A 9,713-nucleotide genomic window follows, 5' to 3' on the forward strand; every position below is an offset into this window, starting at 1 on the left:
AGAGCTGGGCCTGTTTAGCCGGGGGAAGAGAAGACTGAGGGGGGATCTGATCAATGTGTACAAGTACATGAAGGGAGGGTGTCAAGGGGACGGGGACAAACTCTTTTCAGCTGTCCCATGTGACAGGACAAGAGGCAATGGGCAGAAATTGAAGCACAGGAAGTTCTGCCTGAGCGTGAGGGGGAATTTCTTCCCTGTGAGAGTGACAGAGCACTGGCACAGGTTGCCCAGAGAGGTTGTGGAGTCTCCTTCTCTGGAGATCTTCAAGGCCTGCCTGTATTCAACCCTGTCTAACATGCTGTAGGTGACCCTGCTTGAGTAGGGAAGTTGGACTAGATGATCTCCAGAGGTCCCTTCCAACCTTACTGATTCTGTGATTCTGTGATTTGACACAAGACCAACATATTCCACAGCATTTTGGAGTGGCAGCTAGAAGCTGAGTAAGATATTCTAGGGCATCTAAAATGACCCCAGAAACCTTAGGTGAGGAAACTGAATCAGCCCCATGTCTCCATTGACTGGACATCCATAAGAACTGAAGACTCCATTAGGCAGACATCTCCATTTAAATATCATAACCTCAAATATTATCTGATTCCTTGTGCAGAAGCTTGAAGCTAGATTAGGTGGGTTAGATTGTGAAAGATACAAACTAATATTTCTTGGCTCTAGTAAAGCTCCAGTCCTTCTTGCAAAGAGCGAAATGCTCACGTTATTGTATTACCTTGTATTAATGGCTGTCCTCATGCCCTGTCAGGAACTTTCCCCCAAGAGAGTTTTATTTCACAATTAAAAAAAATAGTTGTATAAAGTTATAGCTCCTAGCTGGAAAAAATATCTTCTCTATAGATGCTTTGAATAATCTTTGCACATTTTAGAAAGTAACTGTACTTTTCTGTGGAATTATTTAAAGTGGCTGAAAATCATACATTTACTTTCTTATTTTATGCTCCAAAATTTTTTTTGTAAGAGCATAACCTTTTTTGCCGTTCACTTCTATCTGTGCTATGATGGGCTGTATTCTCCTGTGCCTTTATTGCCTCAATTAGGAAATTGCTGGGGAACCCTCATTCAGATGCAGAGGTAATAAACATTCAGTGTCGATCAGAGCATGCCTTGTGCTTGTGTATCTGTCCCTGCCGGGGCCCCTTGCCTCATCCTTACACTTGGCATGGTCTGCAGGATACACAAATGATAACTCTATGACTGAGGAGAGTGAAGGGGGAGGGCAAAAGCCAAGGAGGGGCTGCTCACCTTTGGCTGCTAGGGTGGCCCTGGACCAAGCACTGGGAGCTGGTAGCTGCATTGCTTGCCTCTCTGGCAGTCCCCAAGGACTAGTGAGAGATGGCACAGGGAGAAAATGCTACCCTAAAAGCAGCTGAATCCACTTTAAGGGCTATGCCCTATCGTGGCGCTTTGGAAGCAGCTCAGAGGGCAACTGAATGATTAAGGTGGGTGCTGTTGATGGGCATTGGAGACTTAGATAAAGATGGTACTGTCTTTGCAGCAATGAGTAAGAGATCTGGAGAAGTAGATCTGGAGATTTGCACGACATGAAAAGCTAGCACAGGAGTTGATTACAACCCAAACTGAAAAGAGCCGGGAATTAACCCACAGGGTAGAGCAATTAGCTTTACGAGTGGCTAACATGTTGTGAGCACTATGGTAAAGTCCCAGCTACCGTTCTGCAGGTGAGAGCAATAACAACTAGACCCTCCTAGGACCCGGAGGAGTTGGGTGATAAAATTTGGAGTATTCATCTGGCTCACAAGTTGAATTTGGATTAGAAGGAGAGCCAGCTACTCCCCACCTCTTGTGCAATTGAAGGGAGAGAGGCAAATAGATGGGAATACGGTAGAGTAATCTAGGATGTACTTACCCTGAAGGAATTGCATGAATTTCTAACTACTTCCCAGCAGCAGTCTGAGGAGTCTTTGATAGCCTGGTTAGCAAGAGCATGGAATGCAGGTACTGAATTGCTTACTCTCTTAAGAGGAGCTGAATTTAATGAACCCCTGATCAACTGGTGCTCAAGTACAGTATTATCTTACCCAATTAACTTCTGCACGAGATGATATTGTAGCTCCAACATTATATCAGTGGTTGTGCGCCCCAGTGGTAGGTGCTTTTCCATCCACAGGTGACTTAGCCGCTACAGTGGGAGCGTGGCATATTGTTGAAGAAGGGAACACGTTGGTGTTGCAGCAGCTAATGGTAGCAATTGGGTTAGTAGATGGAAATAGATTGGATGATGTGGAAATAACACAGCAAATGAAAACCCAATTATTAAAGGGGACTTCAAGTGCCTTAAAACTGTTACTACTTGGCACAGTAATGCCYGCAACAAGGACAGTAGGGGCTTTGATAAACAATATAAAGAATTGGCAGTTATTGGTGAAACAGGTACTAAGCAAATAAGATCAATTCAGAATTCCAAGCTGAAAAACAAATGGCAGAGACTACTAAATCCAGAGAAAAAGTAAGGAGGCAACAGATACAGGCTGATTTGCTGCAGGCAGGGCTATTACGTAACAACATAAATGGTCTTTCTACTGCTGACTTATTTAAGCAGTGGAAGTGGTTACCTGCTAATCAGCAATGTTAAACACAGCCTACCACCTCCTTCACTCCAGCCACAGCATGGAAATTGATAGCCAAAAGACACTGAGGGGGAGGTGGGTCCCCCATAATATAAGTAGCAGTTGCAGCTTATCATCAGAGGGAACAGCACCCTTATGTACCCCTACAAATTTGCTGGTGCTCCAAAGGAAAAATTGCTGTACTTGCTTTAACAGATACTGGGACAAAAAGTACCATACTATAGAGTGCAGTAGCTCTGGGGAAGGCCACTACTTATATATGTAGGTTGCAAAAATCAGCCACCCCAGCAGTACAAACTGTAGTTATGTTAGCAATTGGAAAAAAATGTCCTGTTTTCTACCCCTGTTTTATTAGAACCAATTCATGAGTACCTCTTGGGAGTCAACATGTTATTGGGCAGAAAAATTCAGGCCCCTGGGCCACTGCACAGTGGAAGAGATGCATGATAAAGAACTCTGGGGGATTCCCTTGTGGGAAAAGGTTTGGGACACTGAGCAAACTAAAGTTGTGTCTGTCCGACTTATTGACGCCCATCAAAAATAGAAAACCCTCAAAACTCAGCATAACACAGCAGTTGATCAAATGACAAGTCCACAAAATTAAAACAAACTTGGCAAAAGTATGAATGATTAGGGCACCATGGCCCCATCACAACTCAGGCTTGAAATCTATCATGAGGCCATCCCATGTATAAAATAATATGTGCTAACTGTTCCGCTTATATGAAGACAACAAAAATGCCTTTCATCAACACACACAGTTGCATCAAACGAGGGGAACAACCTTTTACAACCTAACAAGCAGATTATTTAGTCCCATTGCCCCCTTCACAAAAATGAAAATATATATTAACTGCTGCAAACAAACACTTACATAGGCCTTTGTATGCATATCTTACCTCCCATACAAATCAATTTTCTGCTGTACAGGACTTAGATCAACTTAGAGCAATAGAGAGTGACCAAAGTACCCACTTGCAGGCCATGTAGCACAAAAATAAGCAAAAATCTTGGGAATCACTTGAATTTTGCCTATACTGTACCACCTCAAACTACTGGATTTATAGAAAGAATGGCCTGCTAAAAGAATAAATTCAAAAACTTACCATCATGCAGACAGTCAGGGGTGGCTAAGCATGCTCCCACAGGTGCTGTTTATGCTTAACAACAGGCGTGTTCAAATGCTTGCTCCCTATGAGCAAGTACAAGCCAAATATTGACCCTAGCAATCCCTTCTTGGATATCTGTAATGGAAGGGGGGATTGCCCCCTGCAGGCTCACCTCCAGCAAGGTAAAATTCTTTACACTTGAGCAACTTATAATTACTGAACAAAAAGTTATAAACTTACATTTAACATTTGACTACCTAATTATTGACCTCTTCTCAAAATGTATCTTTCCAGGTATACATATCCATGCCAGTGAATGTCTCACAGGAAACACCAAAACTATGAGGAATTCTAATTTACAGTGCCAAAGTGCCTCAAATTTAGCAAACATCCTCAACAAACTCTTTAGCCAGTACGTTGATACTAACTCCTCAGACTCCTCAAAATGGCCTGGCACTGTTTTAGCATATGGTCCAGGAGCCACTGCTCTAGTTCTTCCTGATGGTGATACCATGCCTTCCTATCTTCCCATCAACAGGTTATTGCACCAGCACCTGTAAATTGCTGTTGGAATGCTGCCTCTTGGTGACCATGACAGATGCCATTGATCTACAAGACCATCCAACTTTCTGTGTAAATTCATGGTTTTGGCTCACATAAAGATCAACTAACCTCTCTACTTTCTGTATTGCAGCAGAATGATCAGTGGATGGTGTCTTAACTATGTGTTACACAGGTGTATCAACTCCACTCACGGTGTTGCAGAGTTACACTTTTCTAAAAAATTTGATATTTCTATTACTCCCATAAATTTATATGATTTGGGTATTGTTTCCCAAAAGCTGACACCTTGAACTTACTCCTTTTGTATAACTAGCATATCTAAAGCAGATATTTGCTTTTGCTTTGTAAATACTACTTCTGTTCTGTGGAATGTAACCAATACACAGTTAATTTGTAATGATACTATGAATATTACCTCTGTGTCTGCTCACTTTATACTACCGTTAGGATGGTTCCTTCTGAATAGCACTACAGCACACACATATGTGCCAGCCAGTGCCACAGGTGGTCCGTACACTGTAGGTGGTGCCACTTTAAACAGCCTTCCTTTTAAAACAGAGCAGTGAAGAACCCCATGACATATCCTAGATGCCATATGTATTCCCCATGTAAGTATATTTTCTCATGCAAAAGCCTTAGACCTATTGTTAAGCCTAATTGGGATCCCGTGGTGGCACATAAATATATGCAGTTAGAGCATGTTACCTGTGCTTTAGCTCAAAGCTTAAATTGGATGTCTAGAGCCATTGCCTCATTAAATAAAAAATTGGAAGCAGTACAAAAAAGAATTTTGCAAAACTCTCTAGTGATCATCTATACCCTACTGTGACATGAACATTACCACAGATGTCATAACTTTACTGGGAAGTGCTGTTTTAATATCACTGATGAATCAGCGTCTATTGAGAATGATATTAACCACTTACAAAACAGTCCAACACATCAGGCAGAACGATGGAAATGCCTGGCTGACTAATTGTTTTGCCTCCCTAAYGGGGTGGCTGGGCCCCCTCCCTCCTACAAGGATGACTTTTGTTTATCATTTGTTTTGTATTGYGTAATGTTTTAATTTCATTGCTTCGTAAACTCCCTCACCCCTTGCCCTTCTGAAAATTGCAATGACCTGCAACTAACTTTCTGGCGTTGATGTGGAGCATATGGAGAAATGTGGAAAAATGTCAAGGAGATGGGCGATAGAAGCTAGCCAGACCGTTCTGTGGGACAAGCAGCATCAACAGGGAATGTGGACCCATAATCACACGGCTGAGCCTGTGCCAGTGTGGCTCTACACCTGAGCATTGAATCAAGGTTAGTGRTGATCTCAATATGCTTACTGCGCATGCATGTAGTACATAAAAGCCTCTTATAGTGGCCCCCTCAGCGTTCCTCACCATGGACCGATGCTCAGCAGTGCYTGGGATTCTCCTGCTCCACTATTGCCTTGATGGGGAAATCACTGGGGAACCCCTGCTCAGACACAGAGGTAATAAACGCTCAGTATTGACGATACTGTGCCTCRTGTTTATGTAGCATCCCTGCCAGGTCCAGGTGTTGCCCCCACCTTACCCTTACAATAAGTAAAAAAAGTTGTTTTATACAATTGAAAATAATGCTGGCTGATTTTACAGGTGACTAAAAATGTTCAAGGAGAGTAGAAAGTTCTTATTTCTTCTCTCTTTTTATTCTTGAGCTTGTCTTTGAACTTCTGTGTGGTATAACTCGGTAGACTGTCTTTTTCAGGAAAGTTTCTCAACAATGCTTTTGGGAGTCATTTCATCTGAAGGAATGACATGCAAAAATTGGCAAATTCTCTCTGGCACTGTATAGATAGTACTTTAAAGAAAACTAATTCTTAGCAAAATTATCAAATGTCAAAGGATTTTGAACAGTTGAAGTTTAAGGTTTTTCCTGATACAGATGAATGTACAGTTGCCCTAGGAGAAAGAGCTTTATGTCCCATGCYGTTATGAGTACCATAATTTCAACTGTTTAAAACTATACACAGATGCCATAGAAAGACATGGAGTAATGAACTTAAATCCCAAAGTTTGAACACAGTTCCTCTTCATGTAAATAAACTATATAATTTGGATATCTGCTTCCTCTGCAGAATCCAAATTTTAAATAGTATAAAGAATGTCTTTTGTCCACTTTTTAATGTAAATCCTCATATTTCTGATGAGATTCTCCTCTTTCAGTAACATACAGTTTTAGTATAACCACTGCAATCCTGAAAGAGAGACAGTACTTGTCTTGATAAAATTTCAAGCATACAGCATGCACTTACGCACAGATATAGAGATTTCTATCCAACTTCCTTCTTATGTAAGCATTATTTTCTCTTCATTTCTAGCACTGTACCCAATCAAGAGGCAGACACCTGTTTTTCAGCTTCTCTTTTTCTAGCTTATAACTATCCTAAAGTCATTTGCAATCTATGGCATATCATCTTAAACTGTGAGGTAACTAATTAGCAATTCTAATTGGAAAGGGAATTGGAAGCAGAAAGCTACCCTCCTACAGTAAATATGCCTGACAATATTTATGAAATCTAGGGCATATAGCACTTATGGATACATGTAATGAGAAGACMGAACACATACATTTGACATTTGGAACAAAAAATCTCTCATTATCGAGGCAGATACTCAGGCCATCTTTCTTAAGTGAGAATACTCACTGAGTTTTTTAAGAGATCAGCAATCCTACAGATAGAAAACTTCTCTTAGAGATGCTTTCTTATTCAGTAAAGTCAATAGTAATATTCATTTAACCTTGCTATAAAAGCCAAAACAAATAAAATAGTCTTAGGTCAGATCATAGRAAGAACTATACCTCAACATCAAACAGGCCCTTAAAAAGGAATAGAGACCATTAATACAGCTTAAAAACTTGTTTTAGTTTCTACTGAACAGATGTTTTTAGTGAATGCCTACAATGATATGCATGATTTATTTCCTTGAAACAAATTCAGAATGCAAGTAATTTTCATAATTTCCTCTAATTTGCATTATATTACATTTGTCTATTCCAAAATATTCTAGTCACTATTGGTCCAAGCAACTGATTTCATCAGCCCGATGATATAGGTAGCTGGCTAAGATTTCTTGCAGGATTTTAGGTAAATATTAATGGCCACAGCTACTAGAGGGAAAATTCTTTTCTTCCAGGGCAAATTGGCAGCAAAGAGTCATTACAAAATTTGTTTAGAAGAGACCTTTGGAGATATTTAGGCCAAATTCTGATCTGCAGTGCATACTTCAAAGCTAAACCAGGYTGCTCCGAGTCTTGTCCAATCAAGTTYTGAATATCTCTRAGGGTAGTTTTTCTACAGCCACTCTGGGCACTTTATTCCAGTGCTTAAACACTCTCAATGAAAAGAAGATTTTCCCTTATGTCCAATCAGAATTTCTTTGTTGTAACTTGTGACCATTGCCTGTAGCCTTTCACTGTGCACCACTGAGAAAAGTCTGGCTCCATCTCCTCTGCAGTCCTCCTTCAATGTAAATCTGCAGAAGGATCTTCCTTAGCCTTCTTTTCATGAAGCTAAACAAACTAATTTSCTTCAGCCTCTCCTTGTATATTGTGTGTTCCAGCCCCCTGACTATCATTGTGACTTGCTCCAGCTTATATTGTACTGTGGGACCCAAAACTTCAGAGTAAAAATAATTTGCCTCAATTTGTGGCAATGCTCTTGTTGCTAAGCCAGTATGAGGTATGTATAAGGTTTAGTGTGAGATTTACCATATCTTCAATGGCTGGTTCATGTTCACCTTGTTCACCGGGACACCCTGCTCCTTTTCTTCACTCCTCCTGTGTTCCATTTTAGGATGTAATCCTGTTTTGGGCACCACACATCATGGCATTATGAGAATTCAGGGCTGCATCATAGGTCTAGGGAAACTTGGAGAAGCCCAAGAAGTGGAGAGTGCATGGGTCAGATTGAGTCACCTATTGTTTCTCTTCTATCTCAGCAATCTCATATCTGCTGCAAGTACTGGAGTTTTCGAAGTTCAGATGATACATTAAAGTTGTCATATTTTTGCTCTTGAATTGTTATTCTGTTTTTATATTTCATCTGATCAAAGGCCTTTTTAAAGAGCTATAGACTTCTAATGTYTATACATCTCACCATTAATTCTACTTTTACTATAAGATACACATTCTATCACTTCAGCCTGCCCTGTCTGTGCCTACAACACTAACAATATTAGTAGAAACACTTAGCAGTAATATAATCCATATGTTAGTTGTCCCAGTATGAGTCAGCAGCTCAGCTTGGGAACCATAGCTGACTCAAGCTCACAGAAACCGATTGATGACACATGCATTAGTATGCTTTTCAGGAAAAAAAAAGGACAAAAACAAAAAGAACAACAACAAAAAAACTTAATAGGTAATTCAAATGTTTCTTTCAACACAGCTGCAAATACTGGCAACCAAATAAAAAGACAGGCACAAATGATGAAGTGGACTCCAGGAATGACATTGCCCACCAAACAGCAAAATACAATTGAAGATAATCYCTCTCAGTGGAAAGATAGACAAGACAGGATTCAGAGTTGTGGTTACTACAGGCTGTTACAAGCTGATGCCTTTGCCATTCATTTTGATACATTTTATTCCTAGTTTTTAGCCATTCTACTTTCAGAAGCTGGTAAATGGTGATTGTATAACATTAATAAGGCCAAGGCACTCTGCCTGTATTTACATAGGTTATAATATCAGCGTGTACCATCCGAGTGTGACCACAGATGTGGAGTTTGAGTGCTACTCTCTGTCGTATGCTGACTCTGACATATGCTCTGACATACAGCTGACCTTTCTAAGGTGACTATTTCATTTTTTTTTTCTGTTTTTTTCTGACTTTCCTTCATTTTAAGACATGAAGTTTYGGTGCTAGCTGCAACTACATCTGTCCCTCTCACTCACATACCACCTTTCACCAGTTTTCCTTCTGTTATTTTGCTATGAAGCCAAGCATGTAACAGCTGACTGGATACAAAATCACAGCCTGTGTTCCCATACTTGTCTCAGAGGGCAGGATTCATCTAAATAAATGTGGATTTCGTTTGGTCTCTCTTTCCAGTCGGTAAAGTCAGGAAGCACTCTGGGGACTTGATTTGTCTTGTTCTAAAGTAGATATCTAAAATAAGATGCCCTAGAATTGTTTATTTCTCCTCATTGACTATAAATTAAGCTTAAGGTGACCAGTTCAGTTGCAAACACCTACACACTAAATGCCTAATTAACAGAGATGAAGCTAGATGAATCTAGGACCACTAGTGAATGTGCATAGAGTAAAAAATGATTAAATACAAGAATCAAAATTCTCAACAATATTCTTCTTTGACGAAAACTATTGATTCCTTTTGAGGAATGTTTCTTGCAAACTGTTGTTGGAGAATCTTAAATCTTTATAGTGAGATTCTGAATTCAC

At 40.2% G+C, this 9,713-nt stretch overlaps 1 pseudogene; it reads left to right on the forward strand.

Moving 5' to 3' along the window:
* The first annotated feature begins 1,344 nt into the window (after nucleotides 1-1,344).
* LOC146594780 (uncharacterized) lies at nucleotides 1,345-2,668 on the forward strand (annotated as a pseudogene).
* Nucleotides 2,669-9,713: the final 7,045 nt, after the last annotated feature.

The sequence above is a fragment of the Rhea americana genome, unplaced genomic scaffold (assembly GCF_003343005.1).
Source record: "Rhea americana isolate MKP2758 unplaced genomic scaffold, rheAme1 scaffold_25, whole genome shotgun sequence".
Taxonomy (NCBI): domain Eukaryota; kingdom Metazoa; phylum Chordata; class Aves; order Rheiformes; family Rheidae; genus Rhea; species Rhea americana.